The sequence below is a fragment of the Sus scrofa genome, chromosome 4 (assembly GCF_054392235.1).
Source record: "Sus scrofa isolate SSC_HxYL_T2T_F1_AM1 chromosome 4, Sscrofa_HxYL_maternal_Yorkshire_Landrace_v2.0, whole genome shotgun sequence".
Classification (NCBI taxonomy): domain Eukaryota; kingdom Metazoa; phylum Chordata; class Mammalia; order Artiodactyla; family Suidae; genus Sus; species Sus scrofa.
In genome coordinates this window covers 134857124-134877807 of record NC_139386.1, presented here as the reverse complement: position 1 = coordinate 134877807, position 20684 = coordinate 134857124, and the positions used below count along the sequence as shown (strand labels likewise).

Genomic DNA, 20684 nt, shown 5'->3' with positions numbered 1-20684 from the left:
CCCTGGAGCATCTGGCATTGAAGGCCAGTGGGGCTTGTGCGCAAGAGCTCCACGGGACTGGGGGAAACGGAGACCCCATTCTTAAAAGGTGCATACAGACTTTCACGTGCACTGAATCCCAGGGCAAAGCAAAGTCTCCATAGGAATCTGGGTTGAAACTGACTGCAGTTCTTAGAGGACATCCTGGGAAAATAGGGATGAATGTGGCTTGTTGTGAGGGAAGGACATTGAAAGCAAAGCTCTCAGGAATATTCAGCAGCAGTACCTTTCTCTGGAGGTGGCCATTTGGGAAAATCTTGCCCCACCCGGCAGTCAGGGCTGAGAAGCCCCAGGGAAAACAACAATCCAGGTGGGATCACAGCCCCACCCCTCAGGCACACAGCCACCTCCAATCCCATCCAGATACAAAGCCCCATCCACCAGAGGGATTAGAATCAACTCCACCTACCAGTGGGCAGGCATCAGCCCCTCCCATCAGGAAGCCTACACCAAGCCCCCATACTGACTTTAGCCACAAGGAGGGCAGACACCAGAATTAAGAGAGGCTACAATTCTATTATCTGTAAAAAGGTCACACCAAAAACCTACAAAAATGAAAATACAGAGGACTATAACTCAGATGAGGGAGAAAGGAAAAACCCCAGAAAATCAGCTAAGTGATGAGGAGATTCTCAGCCTCCAGGAAAAAGACTTTAGACTGTTGATGCTGAAGATGAGGCAAGACATTGCAAATAACCTGGAGGCAAAGATGGATAACTTGCAGGAAACACTGACCAAAGAGATACAAGATATAAAACTTAAACAAGAAGAGATGCAAAATACAATAACTGAAATAAAAAACTCACTAGAAGCAGCTAACAGCAGAATACAGGAGGCAGAAGAACACATAAGCGAGGTGGAGGACAGATTAGTGGAAATTACGGATGCAGAACAGAAAAGAGAAAAAAGATTGAAAACAAATGAAGAGAGTCTCAGGGAACTCTGGGACAATGTTAAATGCACCAACATCCATATTGTAGGGGTGCCAGAAGGAGAAGAGAGAGAGAAGGGGACAGAAAAAATATTCCAAGAGATAATAGCCGAAAAATTCCCTAACATGGGAAAGGAACCACTCACTCAAATCCAGGAAGCACAACGAGTACCATATAAAATAAACCCAAGGAGGAATACACTGAGACACATATTAATCAAATTGACCAAAATTAAAGACAAAGAGAAAATCTTGAAAGCAGTTAGGGAAAAGAAACATATAACATACAAGGGAACCCCAATAAGGTTATTGGCAGATTTTTCAGCAGAAACTCTGCAGTCCAGAAGGGAGTGGCATGATATACTTAATGTGATGAAAGGAAAAAACCTCCAACCAAGATTACTTTACCCAACAAGGCTCTCATTCAGATTTTTTTTTTTTTTTGTCTTTTTGCCTTTTCTTGAGCAGCTCCTGTGGCATGTGGAGGTTCCCAGGCTAGGGGTCTAATCAGAGCTTTAGCCGCCGCCCTAGGCCAGAGTCACAGCAGCATGGGATCCAAGCTGCATCTTCGACCCACACCACAGCTCACAGCAACGCCGGATCCTTAACCCACTGATCAAGGCCAGGGATCAAACCCACAACCTCATGGTTCCTAGTCGGATTCGTTAACCACTGAGCCACTACGGGAACTCCCTCTCATTCAGATTTGAAGGAGAAATCAAAACCTTCACAGATAAGCAAAAGCTGAGCGAATTCAGCAACATTAAACCAGCCTTACAACAAATACTAAAGGAACTTCTCTAGGCAGAAAAGAAAAGACAGCAACAGGAAACAAAAATGCCACAAATGACACGGCTCACCAGTAAAGATATATATATATATATATATATATACAGTAAAGATATATATATATAAAGATAAGAAATATATATATATATATGTATACAGTAAAGATAAGAAATCATGCCTGCACAATTATTCCACCAATTCAGAAAGCATGAGAAGAGGTGGGTACAAATGCAGAACACTTGAGATGAACTTGCAATTAAGAGAACAACAACATAAAACAATCTCATATACATATAGACTCATATCAAAACCTCAGAATAACTGCAAACCAAAAATCTACAATTGATACACAAACAACTAAGAAAAATAAACTCAAATACAACACTAAAGATAGTCATCAAACCAGAAGAGGAGAGAACAAGAAAAGAAGGGAAGAAAAAAGAGCAACAAAAACAAATCCAAAGCAATTAATAAAATGGCAATAAGAACATACATATCAATAATTACCCTAAATATTAATGGACTAAATGCCCCAACCAAAAGACATAGACTGGCTGAATGGATAAAAAACAAGACCCATATATGTGCTGTCTTCAAGAGACCCATTTCACTTCTAGGGACACATACAAATTGAAAGTGAGAGGATGGAAGAAAATGTTTCATGCAAACAGGGACCAAAAGAAAGCTAGAGTAAGCAATACTCATAACAGAAAAAATAGACTTTAAAATGAAGAATATTTTAAGGGACAAAGAAGGACATTACATAATGATCAAAGGATCAATCCAAGAAGAAGATATAACAATTTTAAATATCTACGCACCCAACACAGGTTCACCACAATATATAAGGCAACAGATAACAACCTTAAAAGGACAAATTGACAATAACACAATAATAGTGGGGGACATTAACACCCCACTTACAGCAATGGACAGATCATCCAGCCAGAAAATCAATAAGGAAACACAGGCCCTGAATGAAGCATTAGACCAGATGGACTTAATAGATATTTATAGGACATTCCATCCAAAAGCAACAGAATACACATTCTTCTCAAGTGCACATGGAATATTCTCTAAGATTGATCACATCCTGAGCTACAAATCCACCTTGATAACTTTAAGAAAATTGAAATCATATCAAGCATCTTTTCTGACCACAACGCTGTATGACTGGAAATCAACAACAAGGAAAAAACTGCAAAAAACACAAACACGTGGAGACTCAACAACATGCTACTAAACAACCAATGGATCACTGAAGAAATCAAAGAGGAAATTTAAAAATACCTATAAGCAAATGACAACAAAGATATGACACTCCAAAACCTTTGGGATGCAGCAAAAGCCATTCTAAGAGGAAAGTTTATAGCAATACAAGCCCACCTCAGGAAACAAGAAACAGCTCAAATAAACAAGCAAACTTTACACCTAAAGCAGCTCAAGAGAGAAGAATAGACAAGATCTAAAGTTAATAGAAGGAAAGGAATCATAAAGATCAGAACAGAAATCAATGAAATAGAAGCAAATAAAACTATAGAAAAGATCAATGAAACAAAAAGCTGGTTCTTTGAAAAGATCAACAAATTTGATAAACCCTTAGCCAAACTTATCAAAAAAAAAAAGAGAGAGGATGCAAATCAATAAAATTAGAAATGAAAACGGAGAAGTAACAACAGACATACAGAAATACAAAGGATCATAAGAGACTACTATATGCAACTATATGCCAATAAAATGGAAAACCTAGAAGAAATGGACAAACTCTTAGAAAAGTACAATCTTCCAAGACTAAACCAAGATGAATTAGAAAAGATGAATGGACCCATCACCAGAACTGAAATTGAAACTGTGATTAAAAAACTTCCAACAAACAAAAGTCCAGGACCAGATGGCTTCACAGGCAAATTCTATCAAACATTTAGAGAAGAGCTAACACCTCTCCTTCTGAAACTATTTCAAAAAATTGCAGAGGAAGGGATAATCCCAAACTCATTCTATGAGGCTACCATCACCCCGATACCAAAACCAGACAAAGACTCCACAAAAAAAGAAAACTACAGGCCAATTTCACTGATGAACATCGATGCAAAAATCCTCAACAAAATATTAGCAAACTGAATCCAACAAGATACTAAGGGATCATACACCATGACTAAGAGGGACTTATCTCAAGGATGCAAGAATTTTCCAATATATGCAAATACATCAGTGTGATATACCACATTAACAAACTGAAGAATAAAAACCATATGATCCTCTTAATAGACGTGGAAAAAGCCTTTGACAAAATCCAACACCCATTTCTTTCTTTTTCTTTAATATTTTTTTTTAATTTTCCCACTGTACAGCAAGGGGGTCAGGTTATCCTTACATGTATACATTGCAATTACAGTTTTCCCCCACCCTTTCTTCTGTTGCAACATGAGTATCTAGACATAGTTCTCAATGCTATTCAGCAGGATCTCCTTGTAAATCTATTCTAAGTTGTGTCTGATAAGCCCAAGCTCCCGATCCCTCCCACTCCCTCCCCCTCCCATCAGGCAGCCACAAGTCTATTCTCCAAGTCCATGATTTTCTTTTCTGAGGAGATGTTCATTTGTGCTGGATATTAGATTCCAGTTATAAGTGATATCATATGGTATTTGTCTTTGTCTTTCTGGCTCATTTCACTCAGTATGAGATTCTCTAGTTCCATCCATGTTGCTACAAATGGCATTATGTCATCCTTTTTTATGGCTGAGTACTATTCCATTGTGTATATATACCACATCTTCCGAATCCAATCATCTGTCAATGGACATTTGGATTGTTTCCATGTCCTGGCTATTGTGAATAGTGCTGAATGAACATGCAGGTGCATGTGTCTCTTTTAAGTAGAGTTTTGTCCGGATAGATGCCCAAGAGTGGGATTGCGGGGTCATATGGAAGTTCTATGTATAGATTTCTAAGGTATCTCCAAACTGTTCTCCATAGTGGCTGTACCAGTTGACATTCCCACCAGCAGTGCAGGAGGGTTCCCTTTTCTCCACAGCCCCTCCAGCACTTGTTATTTGTGGATTTATTAATGATGGCCATTCTGACTGGTGTGAGGTGGTATCTCATGGTAGTTTTGATTTGCATTTCTCTTATAATCAGCGATGTTGAGCATTTTTTCATGCCAACACCCATTTCTGATAAAAACCCGTCAGAAAGTGGGCATAGCAGGAACCTACCTCAACGTAATGAAGGCCATATATAGCAAACCCACAGCAAACATCATTCTCAATGGTGAAAAGCTGAAAGGATTCCTGCTGAGATCAGGAATAAGACAAGGATGTCCACTCTCGCTACTACTCTTCAACATAGTTCTGGAAGTCCTAGCCACAGCAATCAGAGAAGTAAAAGAGATCAAAGGAATCCAAATTGGAAAGGGAGAAGGAAAACTATCACTATTTGCAGATGACATTATACTATACCTAGAGAACCCTAAAGACTCTACCAGAAAACTGTTAGAGCTCATCCATGAATTTGGCAAAGTCGCAGGATTCAAAATTAATACACAGAAATCGACGGCATTTCTATACACTAACAATGAAAGAGCAGAGAGAGAAATTAGGGAAGCAATCCCGTTTACCAGTGCATCCAAAAGAATAAAATACCTAGGAGTAAACCTACCTAGAGACAAAAGACCTGTACTCTGAAAACTATAAGACACTGATGAAAGAAATCAAAGATGACACAAATAGATGGAAAGAGATACCATGCTCGTGCATTGGAAGAGTTAATATTATCAAAATGACTATACTACCTAAGGCAATCTACAGATTCAATGCAATCCCTATCAAATTACCAAGGCCATTTTTCACAGAACTCAAACAAAATATTTTGAAGTTTGTTTGGAAGCACAAAAGACCCAGAATAGCCAGAGACATCCTGAAAAAGAAAAATGGAGCTGGAGGAATCAGGCTCCCAGACTTCAGACTATACCACAATGCAACAGTCATCAAAACCATATGATACTGGCAGAAAGACAGAAATAGAGATTAGTGGAACAGGATAGAAAGCCCAGAATTCAACCCACACACCTACAGCCAACTATTCTATAACAAAGGAGGCAAGAATATACAATGGAGAAAGGAAAGCTTGTTCAATAAGTGGTGCTGGGAAAACTGGACAGCTACATGCAAAAGAATGAAATTAGAACACTCCCTAACACCATACACAAAAACAAACTCCAAATGGATTAAACACCTAGATAGAAGACCAGACACTATCAAACTCTTAGAGGAAAACACAGGCCAAACACTCTCTGACATAAACAACAGCAACATCTTCTCAGATCCACCTATCAGAGTATTGACAATAAAAACAAAAATAAACAAATGGGACCTAATCAAACTTCAAAGTTTCTGCACAGCAAAGGAAACCCTAAACAACACAAAACGACAACCGACAGAATGGGAGAAAATCTTTGCAAGTGAATCAACGGACAAGGGATTCATCTCCAAAATTTATAAACACTTTCTGTAGCTCCATACCAAAAAAACAAACAACCCCATCCAAAAATGGGCAGAAGATCTAAACAGACAATTCTCCAAAGAAGACATACAGATGGCCAAAAAACACATGAAGAGATGTTCAACACCACTCGTTATTAGAGAAATGCAAATCAAAACCAGGATGAGGTACCACCTTACACCAGCCAGAATGGCCATCATCCAAAAGTCTACCAACAAGAAGTGCTAGAAAGGGTGTGGAGACAAAGGAACCCTAGTACACTGTTGGTGGGATTGAAAATTGGTGCAACCACTGTGGAAAACAGTATGGAGATGCCTCAGAAAACTAAACATAGGACGACCATTTGATCTAGCAATCCCACTCCTGGGCATCGATCCAGAGAAAACCACAACTCACAAAGATACATGTACTCTGATGTTCATTGCAGCACTATTTTCAATAGCCAAGACATGGAAACAACCTAAATGTCCATTGACAGAGGAGTGGATTGAGAAGATGTGGTACATATACACCATGGAATATTACTCAGCCATTAAAAGGAGTGAAATACCAGCATTTTTAGCAACATGGATGGACCTAGAAACTATCATGCTAAATGAAGTCAGCCATACAATGAGACACCAGCATCAAATGCTTTCACTGACATGTGGAATCTGAAAAAAGGACAGACGGAACTTCTTTGCAGAACAGATGCTGACTCACAGACATTGAAAAACTTATGGTCTTTGAAGGAGACAGTTTGGGGAATGGGGGGATGTGCTTGGGTTGTGGGATAGAAATCCTGTGAAATCAGATTGTGATGATCAATATATAACTACAGATGTGTTAAATTCATTTGAGAAATAATTTTTTAAAAAGGCAGCCTAAGGGCCGGGGAGCAGTGCACCACAGCCAGGGGAGCACAGGAGGAGGCCTGGGTCTGCAGAAGAAGCAAGGTGCCACGGTTGGGGAGGGGGAGGAGGGACTGCCCGGGGAATTTCCTTCTCTGTGCACCTGTGGGCTTCTTCCGGCGTCTGGGTTCCTCTTCCATGGGCTATGGGGATGGGAGCCCCATCTTGGACTCCTGAGGTGGGCGTGGCCGACCACCACTGAGTGTCCCATGAGCAGGAACCCCCTGTGGCCTTCAACACCCCAGGGGTCATCACCACTGAGGGCCCTGCAACCAAGCGCCACTTGTTGCCCTCACCCCTGGGGAACACACATGACCTGCTATTGCCACCTGCACACCCCCTCCCTATCAAGGAGATAACAGCCTGTACAACCTGAGGAAAGACAGAGCAAGCATCCAAACCTAGAGCAGCCCTTACATCACAAAAAAACAGTAAGCCCTCACAAGTTATCCAGGGATGCTCAGGCATATAAATAGCCCACCAAGACTATAGTAGACATTTGTTTTCCCTAAGCTCACAGAATAAGAAAAATATAAGCAAAATGACGACGCACAGGAACCATTCCCAGGTAAAAGAACAGGAGAATTACTCTGAGGGAGCAAACAATGAAACGGACCTCTGCAGTCTAACAGACACCAAGTTCCAAAAGGAGGTCATGAAACACTGAAGGAGTTACGAGTGGGTATCTACAGTAGCGCAGATCTCTTTAAAGGGAACTAGAAACTATGACAACCAGCAAACTGCTGTATTTTTTTGATGTTCGTGTCAACGCATAAAAACGTTATAGGTTTTCATAGTATTTATACAACAAAAATTGTAAAATAAATTTTCTATTATTTCTTCACTGGATAGGATTTTTTAATTCATTCTAATAATTCAATTCTATCCTATCTTCCTTATTTTACCAAAGCCTTTATAATTCTTTCACTTAGGAGATAAAAAACAACAACAAAAACAAATAAAACCAATAGAAAATGCCAATGACCAGGAGATATTTATTTTTGAAAAGGTAAAAAAAAAAAAAAAAACTGATTACCATTTATCCAGGCTCACAAAGAAGAACAGGGAGAGGACTCAAATAAACAAAATAAAAAGTGAAGGAGGCAACAACTGATATCACAGAGATACAAAATATCACAAGAGGATACTGTGAAAGTTATATGCCAACAAACATATTTGAAAATAGAAAAAATGGCCAAATTTCTAGAAACATACAGCCTGCCGACACTGAGTGAAGAAGCAGCAGATAATTTGAAAAGACCAATCACCAGAAGTATAATAGAATCTGTAATTTTAAAAAGCTTCCTACAGACTTCCTATGTGGCTTGCAGCTTAACTACTCAGTGTTGCTTCTACAGTGGCTGTGGCTCAACCCCTGGCTCGGGAACTTCCCTATGCCACAGGTGCAGCCACTTAAAAAAGAAAAAATAAATAAAAATAAAAAGAGACAAGGAAAAAAAGAGAGAAAATAAATAAATAAACTTCCTACAAACAAAAGTCCCAGCCCACACAGCTTCACGGGGGTAGTCTACCAAACACATAGAGAAGAACTTATGCCCAACCTTCTCAAACTATTCTTAAAGTGAAGAGATCCCAAATTCATTCCATAAGGAAACCATTACCCAGATACCAAAACCAGACAAAGACACTACAAAAAATAAAATTAACAGGCCAAAATTATCTTTGTTGACTACAGGTGCAAAAATCCTCCAAAAAATATTAGCAAACCAAACTCAACAATATATAAAAATCATCATACCTCATGACAAAGATAGATTTATTCTAGAGTCACAGTGTTGGTTCAACATATGCACATCAATCAATGTGATATACCACATTAATTTTTTTTTCCTTTTTAGGGCTGCACCTGTGGCATAAGGAAGTTCCTAGGCTAGGGGATAAATTGAAGTTGTAGCTACTGGTCCACACCACAGCCACAGCCACAGCCACAGCAACGTGGGATCCAAGCCATGTCTGTAACCTACACACTGTTCATGGCAACACAGATCCTTAACCCACTGGGCAAGGCGAGGGATCAAACCTGCATCCTCATGGATACTAACTAGTCAGGTTCCTAACCTGCTGAGCCACAATGGGAACTCCCCACATTAATTTTTAAAAAGTACAAAAAAATACATGATAATCTCAATAGATACAGAAAAAGCATTCAACATCTGTTCGTGATAAAAATTCTCATCAGAGTGTGTATATGGGAAACATATCTCAACATAATACAGGCCATTTATAACAAGCCCACAGCCGACATAATAATAAATGGTGAAAAGCTGAAAGATCTGCTGTTAAATTCAGAAACAAGACAATGACACCCACTCTTATTGCTTCTATTTAGCATAGTATTGGAAGTCCTGGTCAGAGCAATCAGATAAGAAAAAAATATGAAAGTAATCAAATTAGAAAAGGTGAAACCATCCCTATTTGTGATGATATGATACTTCATATAAAGAACTGTATAGACTCCATCCCAAAACTACTAGAATTAAATAAAAAATCAGCAGGGTAACATGATACAAGACTAATATACAGAAAAATGTTGCTGTTCTAAACATTAATAATGAAACAGAAGAAAGAGAAAGCAAGGGTCCAATTCCATTTAAATTGCATTGAAAAGAATAAAATACCAAGCAATAAACTTAATCAAAGAGGTGGAAGAACTATACTCTGAAAATTATAAAACATTGATAAAGGAAACTGAAGATGATTCAAAGAAATGGAAAGGTATTCCATGCTCTTGGATTGGAATAATTCATATTACTTAAATGGATATACTATCCAAAGAAACCTACAATTTAATCAAAATACCAAGGACACTTTTTGGTTAGAAAAAAAAACCTATAATGAAGAATCCTAAAATTTAGATAGAACCACAAAAGATCTTGAACTGCTAAAACAATCCTGAGAAAAAAGAACAAAGCTTGAGGTATAACCCTCCCAGACTACAGGCTTTACTACAAAGATACCATAATCAACACAGCATGGTACTAGCACAAAAACATGGATCAATGGAACAGAACACAGAGCCCAGAAATAAACCCATGTATCCATGCTCAATTAACTTATAACAATGGAGGCAAGAATATACAATGGAGAAGACAACCTCTTCAACAAGTAGTGCTGTGAAGACCAGATGGCCCCATGTAAAACAATGAGATTAGAACATCCCACACATTATATACAAAAACAAACTGGTTTAAAGACCTAAATGTAAGACCAAAAAGCATAAAACTCCTAGAACAGGCAAAATATTCTTTTACGTAAATCATAACAACATTTTCTTTGATTAGTCTCCTAAGTCAAAAGAAATGAAAACAGAAATTTTAAAATAGGGTTTAATTAAACTTAAAAGCTTTTGCATAGCAAAGGAAACCATCAACACAATAAAAAGATAGCCTGCAAAATGGGAGAAAGTATTTTCAAGGGATATGACCAATAAGGATATATTCAAAATATACAAACAGTTTGTACACTCAATATAAAAAAATGCAAAAAAAAAAATGGCAGTTCCCACTGTGGCTCAGTGGGTTGTAAACCCAAGAGTATCTATTTTTAGTATCCATACTGTGGATCCATTGATCCTTGGCCTCACTCAGTGGGTTAAAGATCTGGCATTGCCGTGAGCTGTGGTGTAGTCACAGATGAGGCTCAGGTCTAGCATTGCTGTGGCTGTGGCGTAGGCCAGCAGCTGTAGCTCTGATGATTTTTGACCCCTATCCTGGGAACTTCCATATGCCAGGGGTGCAGCCCTAAAAGAAAAAAAAAAGACAAAAACAGGCCAGAGGACTTGAATAGACATTTTTCCAAAAAAGACATCCAGATAGCTAACAGATATGTGAGAGGATGCTCAGCATCACTAATCATCAGGGAAACATAAATCAAAAGCACAATGAGGTACCATCTCACACTGGTCAGGATGCCCATCACCAAAAAGTCTGCAAATAACAAATATCAGAGAGGAAGTGGAGCAAAGGGAACCCTCCTACACTGTTGGCGCAAATGTAATTTGGTGCAGCCACCAAGGAAAACAGTATGAAAGACACAGAAGAAACCCAAGTGCCCATCAACAGACAACTGGATTAAGAAGACATATTACATATACAATCTCCTGGGAGGGACCATCATGGAAAATAATATTTTAAAAAAAGAATGAATATATGTATGACTGAGTCACTTTAGTATACAGTAGAAAGTGGCACAACATTGCAAATCAACTATTCTTTAACAAAAATTAAAATAAAAAATTTTAAAAAGAAGATGTAGAATGTGTGTGTGCATGTGTGTATACACACACATAACGGAATATTACTCAGCTGTTAAAAATAATGAAATAATGCCATGTGCAGCAACATTGATGGACCTAGAAAATACTATACTTTTTGAAGTAATTCAGGCAAAGACAATATGATATATCATTTATATGTGAAATCAAAATAATATACAAATTAGTATAACATGAAACAGAAACAGACTTAGAAATGGAAAATAAACTTGTGGTTACCAAAGCAGAGAGAGAGAGGAGAGGGACAAACTAGGGTTATGGGATTAACAGATACAAATTACTGTGTATGAAAAGGTAAGCAGTAAGGATACACTATAGAGCACAGGAAAGTACACCCATTATCCTGTAATAACCTAAAGTGGAATCTAATCTGAAAAAAACACTGAATCACTATGCGGTACATCTGAAACTAACACAGTGTTGTAAATCAACTATACTTCAATTAAAAATTGTTTTTTCATTGAAGTCTCTAAGCCAAATTACACAATTTGGTATAATTTACGTTGAATAGTCTTACATAATGATCCAATATTTATACTCTCGGTAGATAATTTACCAGTAAAACCACTTTGTAAAATTGAGGAACACCACTGTCATTTCTGTTTCTATCAATTTCATTACAAATTTTTATTAATTTTCACATAGCTTGCTATGGAAAGTACTAAGCATTTGTCTATACTCAGAAAATTAACCAGAAGTATAAAGTATTGAAAATGTATCCCAATAAGAAAAGACACAAATTGTTTTATGAAAAAAATCTTATTTCTAGCATGTTTCTTGACCATTTTTACAGTAACATGCAATGAAACCACTGTGTTCCTGCAACCCAAGTATTCTCCCACAGACACAACACTGACCTTTGTGCAGTCAATACCCCATAATCAGCCAACCGTGATAAAATATATACATATATACTCATAAAGAGAGGGGGGGAGGGAGAGAAAGAGAGGGGTGAGAAAGAAAAGCCTCTTGAACAAGCCAGCCCTGGGCCAGGACGACTCAAGAGGGAGGATGGGTTTCTTCAGCTCTGTCCTCCTCTTGGTCCTACACCTGCTGCAAGGGTCCAGAACTTCCTTGGTTCAGCTGAACGCCAATGGCTACGAGGGCGTCCTCATTGCTATAGACCCTGCTGTGCCAGAAGATGAAACACTCATCACAGAGATAAAGGTAAGGAAGGAATGGAGTTCTCTGGTTTGAACTGCAGAGAAGAAGACAAGTTAGTAGCTAATGACTGCAATGGAAATGTCTCCAGAAGTCTAAAAGCAGCATGGGCAGTGAGGACGATGCAGGACTGGGCAGTGAGAAGCAAGGGTTTCAGACGGGGTTCTACCCTGTCTCACCACAGGACCAAAGCCCAAAAGGCGCAGGGACCTCCCGATCCTCAGTTTCTCTGCCTGTGAATCGGCAGTTGAACCCGTCTGCTCTTTAAACAGTTGTTTACTGAAGGCTTGCTCATGGCATGCCAGGAGAAGGAGCAGGGATTTTTCCAGGGCCCTGATCTGCTGAGCACACATTCTTTCCAGATTACAGAGGTACCAGGAGCGTGCCACTGCAGAGCAGGTCAGGGGTAGTGAGCTGCTAGGCAGTGGAATAAGTCAGCGAGGGGATGGGCAGGGCTGGCAGGGCTGGACGGGACAATGTGTGTTACCGTCTCCCGCGGGGTATCAGGGGAGGCCTCACTGTGGACGTGACATTGACGGAGGCCCGAGGTGCGTGAGGGAAGGGCCACGGAGACCTGGGGGGCGGGGGACAGCAGGTGCAGTGGCATGGAGGGGACCGCATGCTTGATGTGACCAAGAAGCAACAGTGAACGGGCAGGAGGAAGGCTGGGGAGAGCTAAAGGGGGAAAGGCAGCAGGTCCCAGACCGCTGGAAAGATCTGGACTTTCACTCCGAGCGAGATGAGAATCCATACAAGGCTCTGAGCAGAGGAGAGGTGTGTGCTCATGACTGTTCTGGGGTCACTGGGGCGGCAGTGCTGAGGAAACTCTGCAGGGGGCTTTTCTTGTCACCCGTCCTGTACCAGCTCTGCTGTGGCACAGAGGTCCCTCCTGCACCAGCTCTGCTATGGCACAGAGGTCCCATCATGCCCTAGCTCTGCTGGGGCAGAGAGGTCCCATCCTGCACCAGCTCTGCTTCAGCACAGAGGTCCCACCCTTCACCAGCTCTGCTGGGGCACAGAGGTCCCACCCTTCACCAGCTCTGCTGGGGCACAGAGGTCCCACCCTGCACCAGCTCTGCTGTAGCACAGAGGTCCCACCCTGCACCAGCTCTGCTTCAGCACAGAGGTCCCATCATGCCCTAGCTCTGCTGGGGCAGAGAGGTCCCATCCTGCACCAGCTCTGCTTCAGCACAGAGGTCCCACCCTGCACCAGCTCTGCCGCGGCACAGAGGTGTAGGAGGACACCGGGTAGGAAGCTGTTGCAGGTGAAGTGATTGTGACTAGGGACAGGCATATTGTGGCAGAAATCACAACATGGTGTGATCCTAGACATATCCTGAGAGCATCGCAGAGAAATTTGCTGACAGCTCAGATGCGTAGGGTAGAGGAGGGATGGAGGTCAAGTCAGTGTCACAGAAAACTTCAGTTTTGAGCACTTGGAAATATAGAATTACCATAAATTGAGAAGTGTTTGGGAGAACATGCTTTGGGAGCTCCCTAAAGCCCTTTTCCTAGTAATAGTCATTCCTCTGGGTCTTCAGTTCTTTGTACTCTGACCCCTGCCCTGAGCCCAATCAATTTAATTATCTCTGTACATTAAGAGCACACTGGACTATCTTCCAGAAAACAGGGAAGAATGCCCTGGAATTCTGGCTGACCCCTGCCGTGAGCCCAGTTTAATGATCTCTGCAATATATGAAGAGCACACTAGACTTTCCCAGAGAACAGGGGAGATTGTCCTGGAATTCCTGAAGAAGAAGCATTCCACTGTGGGTTTATGTTAGGTCAGGAAGTATCGAGAAGGAAAATCTACTCTGAAGTAAACAATACTGTAGACGCTGAAGCTGCCAGCAACATGAAGAGGCCAGCACAGCCATAGTGCCCAGTTTTCCTCGATTATTCAGTGGGTTTGACCATGGAGAACAGACTAGCAAAGAATTTTCATCCATCTGTTTCCCCTGCTGGATAACAGGCTCTATGGAGGAACTATTTCTCCTACCAATCATCGTCTTTTGAGGCTCAGGACACCGCACAACGTAAGGTGATGTTATTTGCAGCTTGATGGGAGAGCAAGAAGCTCTGCCTCTCTGGTGAATTTTTCCATTTCTCTCCTTCCCAAACCAGAGCTGCCTCTCTGGGAGGTGAAAGCATAGTGAAAAACCTCTGCTACAGCCCACCCCTAAAATCTGGTTTCCTCAGCGTGCATCAGATAAGGCTGTCCTGTACCAGAAATTACGATAGTAATAATGTCAATGAGTTTTATGACTGCCTATGTGTAGAGTACTTTATAGCTTATTTCACTTTTATGCCAGGCTCAAAGACAGGTGGTAACAGTACATTAAAGAGATAAGGAGACTGAAATCCAAAGTCATATAAACCAGCCAAGGTTTAAAAGCCAGCATTGTAACCAAGTCTAGATACTTCCAAAGTCCATACCTTTATCTTATTAAATAATTCCTTATAACATCAAACATAAGTATTTGCCTTTGATAGAGGATTATGTAAGACTGACAACCGTTAAACGTGCAGGATTAAGCCATGATTTTGGACTAAAAGAGACAAAGCTGGGATTTTGAATCAGAGACCTTTCTCACCAGTCGGATGCTTTTTTGAGTTAATGTGTAGTGATAAGAAATGCCTGTGACGAATGCCCGTTCATCTATTCCACCTCCCTGAACCTACTCACTCCTCTTTTTCCCGTCATAATAGGACATGGTGACTACGGCTTCGACGTTTCTGTTTGAAGCCACAGAAAAAAGATTCTTTTTCAAAAATGTATCAATATTAATTCCAGAGAGCTGGAAGAACACGCAATACAAGAGGCCAAAACACGAAAGCTACAAACATGTAAGAGTCAAAAAGTTTCTCTTAAAAATACTTTCTCTAAAGACTTGTGGTTGCCTGATGGGAGGGGGAGGGAGTGGGAGGGATCGGGAGCTTGGGCTTATCAGACACAACTTAGAATAGATTTACAAGGAGATCCTGCTGAGTAGCATTGAGAACTTTGTCTAGATACCCATGTTGAAACAGAACAAAGGGTGGGGGGGAAAATGTAATTGTAATGTATACATGTAAGGATAACCTGACCCCCTTGCTGTACAGTGGGAAAATAAAAAAATTAAAAATTAAAAAAAAAATACTTTCTCTGCTGCTGCTCAGTTTTGACCTAAATTAATCATTTCTGAGTTTTTCAGACAAATGTTATCATTCCCATTCTGATGGTTTAAAAATCTTTTGAAACATTCGCAGGCTGATGTCATCGTTGCACCACCGACCGTCCCAGGTAGAGACGAGCCGTATACCAAGCAGTTCACCGCGTGTGGAGAAAAAGCAGAATACATCCATTTCACCCCCGACTTTGTACTCGGAAAAAAGCAAAATGAATTTGGACCACCAGGTAGGAATTTTCGTCAACCAATAAGCAGCTTTGTATCTATGTTTGGTGTACAAGCCTTGAAGCCAGAGTCCCGAGGGTCAAATCCTGACTCCCCTACAGCTGTGGGTGACCTTGGACAAGGGACCTAGCTCCTCTGTGCTTATTTCCTAAAAATGCCGGCTAGAGGAGCTCCTACCTTAAAGAATCATTGAGAATGTTAAACTAGATAATCCTTTTAATTATATTCAGTTCAGTGTCTTCAGAAATTTGGACATGGGAAAGCTATAATAAATGTTTTTCAAAGGGAATACTTTTTAGATTTTAATTTTTCAGTTCTCCACTGCTGGATATTAATCAATCACATGTCACCTCCATGGAAGGCAGGTGCATGACAAGCTGAAAAGAGCCAAGATGACAGCTCCTAGCCAAGACAAAACACCCACAGGCTGTTAGCTGCTGCTATTAGTCAACCCATTCTTTGAACCAAATGAAGTTATCTATAAGTGATCATTTTTTACCTATTAAAATGGCAATTTCACCTATTTAAATCTAAAAAGTTAAGACCATTGTTTCAAATGAGCTAAAGGACATTATTTTTCAGAGGAAAATGAAAATCGTTGTCAAAGGAGAGCCCAGCCCACGTGACTACTCAATAGCCTTCCTGCATCCTTACAGCCCAGAATCACCTCTTCCTCCTCCACTGCCCCTTCAGTGACGATTCATAAAGTCTCGTTTCTGCCAAACTGTCAGCTAGAGCTGGTCCTCGCCATTGCCTGGACCTGCTCCCCACCTCAGCCCAGTCTTCCTTCTCCCTATACTTTGGTCTGACTGTATTTGTTCTCCTTGGCACCGTAATCCTTTGTGCCCTTCTAGATACACTTTCTTTCCTACCTGGCATGTCCAATGAAGTCAGTTGTGTCAACTCCCTCACCTTATCCTTAGTTTTACTCAACTAGCCATTGAACTGAATTTCCACACAGTTTCTTTGGCTCCTATTAATACATTTTCAAGATTGTGAAAGAAAATTATAAAACTAATTGATATGTTTTAAGAAAATGTTTCCAAAGCTCACTGAAGCCCTCAAAGCTACTCGATAGTGTTTGAACGTACTTTTCTCAGCTCCCTTCTCATTCCACATAGAAGCTATTCTAAGGCTTCCATCACTTTTCTCTAGGTTTCAATCCCAATAGACAAGAGAGAGACCTTCATTGGGAAAAGAGCCTCTACCTACTTCCTCTCTACTTCCAACCTCGTGTCCACCTTCATTTCCCACCTGCTAGAAGATATTCTCTCCAATCCTGAAAGCCAATTATTCTCCAGTCATTTCAGTCAATGTCACCAAGGGCACCCTTGTTCTCTTCTCAAGCCCCCACTGCAGCTATTTCCCATTTTTTTTCCCTTCTTCCTCCCAGACAGGAGTTTTTCCATACAGTGATATCTGTGTTCATGAGGGAAAAAAAAATTCACATTCTGTCAAACTGTATACCTGAAAAGCAACAGGTTTCTGGAAATAGTAAGGCCAGAAAAGGATTTCTCAAAAACCTATTCAAATTATAACAACAATTACAACAACAACAGGAGTACCAAAAGAAGTGATTCAGACCGCACAGTCAACCTCTCCACTGTTGTGTTTTGCTGCCACAACGCCTACCAACATACACTCATATAGAGCTGAAACACTTTTTAAAAAGTGAAAGTGAGAGTTCCCTTGTGGCTCAGAGAGTTAAAGATTCTGCAGTTGTCACTGCAGCAGCTCAGGTGGCTGTTGTGCCATGGGCTCAGTCACTGGCCCAGAAACTTCCACATGTTGCTGGTGTGACCAAATATATACATGTCTCAGAGGGTCTGGTGGGAAAGTACCAGGAGGCTGTGGCTCATTGTGCGGCAGGACATTGGAGGCAGAGGTCCTGGGCTTATTTATCTGCATGAGTTCCCCTGGAGGTTTCCATTTTGGGAAAATCTGACCCCACCCAGCAGGGCTGAGAAGCCCCAGGCCAAACAACAAACAGGGTAGGAACACAGTCCCACATCAACAAACAGGCTGCCTAAAGTCTTCCTAGGCACCCAGCTGCCCCCAATCACATCCAGAGACAAAGCTCCACCCACTATAGGGACAATAAACAGCTTCACCCACCAGTGAGCAGGCACCAGTGCCTCCCATCAGGAAGCCTGCAGCAAGCCCCTCTACCAACTTTAGACACAAAGGGGGCAGACATCAGAAGCAAGAGAGACTACAACCCTATTGTTTGCAAAAAAGGAGACCACACTAAAAATCTATACAAAATGAAAAGGCAGAGAATTATGAACCAAATGAAAACACACAATAAAAACCCAGAAAATCAGCTAAATGAACTGGAAAGAGAAACATGAGAAAGACTTCAGAGTAATGATATTAAAGATGATCCAAGATCTCAGAAAAAAAACTGAAGGCAAAGATTAATAAATTACAAGAAACACTGAACAAAGAAATAGAAGATTTAAAGATTAAACAAGCAGTGATGCAAAATATAATAACAAAAACAAAAGATTCACTTGAAGGAACCAATAGCAGAATACAAGAGGCAGGATGAATAAGCAAGGTGGAAGACAGGCTGCTGGAAATCACTGACTGCAGAACAGAATAAAGACAAAAGAATGAAAAGGAACAAGGACAGTCTATGAGACCTCTGGGACAACTTTAAATGCACCAACATTTGCATTATAGGGATGCCAGAAGGCGAAGAGAAAGAGAAAGGGCCAGAGAATGTATGTGAAGAGAAAATATCTGAAAACTTCCTTCCTATGGGAAAGGAAAAACTCAGTCAAATCCAGGAAGCATAACAATTACCATATAGAATCAACCCAAAGGGGAAGATCCTGAGACACATATTAATCAAACTGACCAAAAATTAAAGACAAAGGGAAAATTTTGAAAGCAGCTAGGGAAAGCCACAAATAACGTACAAGGGAACCCCAATAAGATTATGAGCTGATTTTTCAGCATAAACTCTACAGGCCAGAAAGAAATGGCATGATATACTTAAAGTGATGAAAGGAAAAAACCTCCAACCAAGATTATTCTACCCAGTAAGGCCCTCATTCAGATTTGAAGAAGAAATCAAAAGCTTTACAGATGAGCAAAAGCTAAGAGAATTCAGCATCACTAAACCAGCTTTACAGCAAATACTAAAGGAACTTCTCTAGATGGAAAAGAATACACCACAATCAGAAACAAGAAAATTACAAATGAGAGGCTTCTTTTCTAATATTTCATTGTCAGTATCATAATTGTAACCAATTTCTGACTGTTAATCTTGTATCCTGCTATTTAGCTGAATTTGTTCATCAGTTTGAGTAGTTTTTGGGTGGAGTCCTTAGGCTTTTCTATATGTATATAGTATCATGTCATCTGCATACAATGACCATTTTACCTCTTCTCATAATAACAAACCACAGCTAACTTCATTCTCAATGGTGAGAAACTGAAAGCATTTCTGCTAAGATCAGGAACAAGACAAAGATGCTACTCAGCTGTAAAAAAAAAAAAAAAAAAAACATGAAATAGTGCCCATTGGCAGCAACATGGATGGAACTAGACTCTTATACTAAGTGAAGTAAGTCAGAAAGAGAGAGAAAAATACTATATGCTATTACTTATATATGGAATCTAATATATGGCACAAATGAAATTTTCCAAGCAAAAGAAACTCATGGACTTGGAGAAGAGACTTGTGGTTGCCAAGGGCGGGGGGAGGGGGGAGTGGGATGGACTAGGAGTCTGGGGTTAACAGATGCATATCTGGTCACTTGTGATGCAACATGACAGAGATAATGTGAGATGACTGGGTCACCTTGCTATACAGTAGAAATTGACAGAACACTGTAAATCAACTGTAACGGAAAAACTAAAAATCATTGAAAATAAAATAAATGTACCTGCAGTAAGGAACATGAGACGGCTCCCTGATGAGGGTAGACATATAGGGAAGGAAGGAATCATCCACACACACGACATCCAAGCCGGCAGTCACGAGGAGAGATACAAACGCAGGAGGCCACGGACGCATTTCCAATGATGGGGTCTGGAACTCGAAGCAATCGTGCACACGCGCACACAGACTGCCACATCAAAACTCGAAGCAATCGTGCACACGCGCACACAGACTGCCACATCAAAACTCGAAGCAATCGTGCGCACGCGCACACAGACTCCCATATCAAAACTCGAAGCAATCGTGTACCCGCGCACCCAGACTGCCACATCAAACCCTTAGTCTGGTAGCTGCAGACTAAGATGCGTGAGGGGCAACTGCTGTCAGCTGAGAATGAAGCAAGTCTGCAAGTAGAACTCTATAAGGAGAGAGCTCCGGGAGCTCCCTGGTAGTGTGGTGGTTAGGGCCGGCCTTGTCACTGCTGCTGTGGTGTGGGTTCAGCCTGTGGCCCAGGAACGTCTGCATGTCACTGGCGTGCCCCAAAAGAGAGAGCGAGCTGCAGGTATGCGCAGCTTCACATTTTCTCCTGACCCACTAAATTCCGATTACAGCAGCTGATAGGACTTTTTCTCCCATCGCAAAGGTTGTAATTATGTACTCACTCTTCTGGCACCCATTGCCTAGGAAACTCAAACCAGTACCTCTAAAACTGAATAGGTATAGGACGTATGGGGGGATCTTGTTAATATTCAGATTTTGATTCATGAGGCCTAGAGCAAGCCTGAGAGTCTTC

General features: G+C 40.9%; 1 protein-coding gene and 1 pseudogene across 5 annotated transcripts in view; one reads left to right on the top strand and one right to left on the bottom strand.

Annotated features, from left to right (window-relative positions):
• ODF2L (outer dense fiber of sperm tails 2 like) overlaps nucleotides 1-20684 on the bottom strand; it is a 604788-nt gene that overhangs the window by 451341 nt on the left and 132763 nt on the right. The gene's annotated exons all lie outside the window — the stretch shown is intronic.
• LOC146404292 (calcium-activated chloride channel regulator 4-like) overlaps nucleotides 12426-20684 on the top strand; it is a 45400-nt pseudogene continuing 37141 nt past the window's right edge.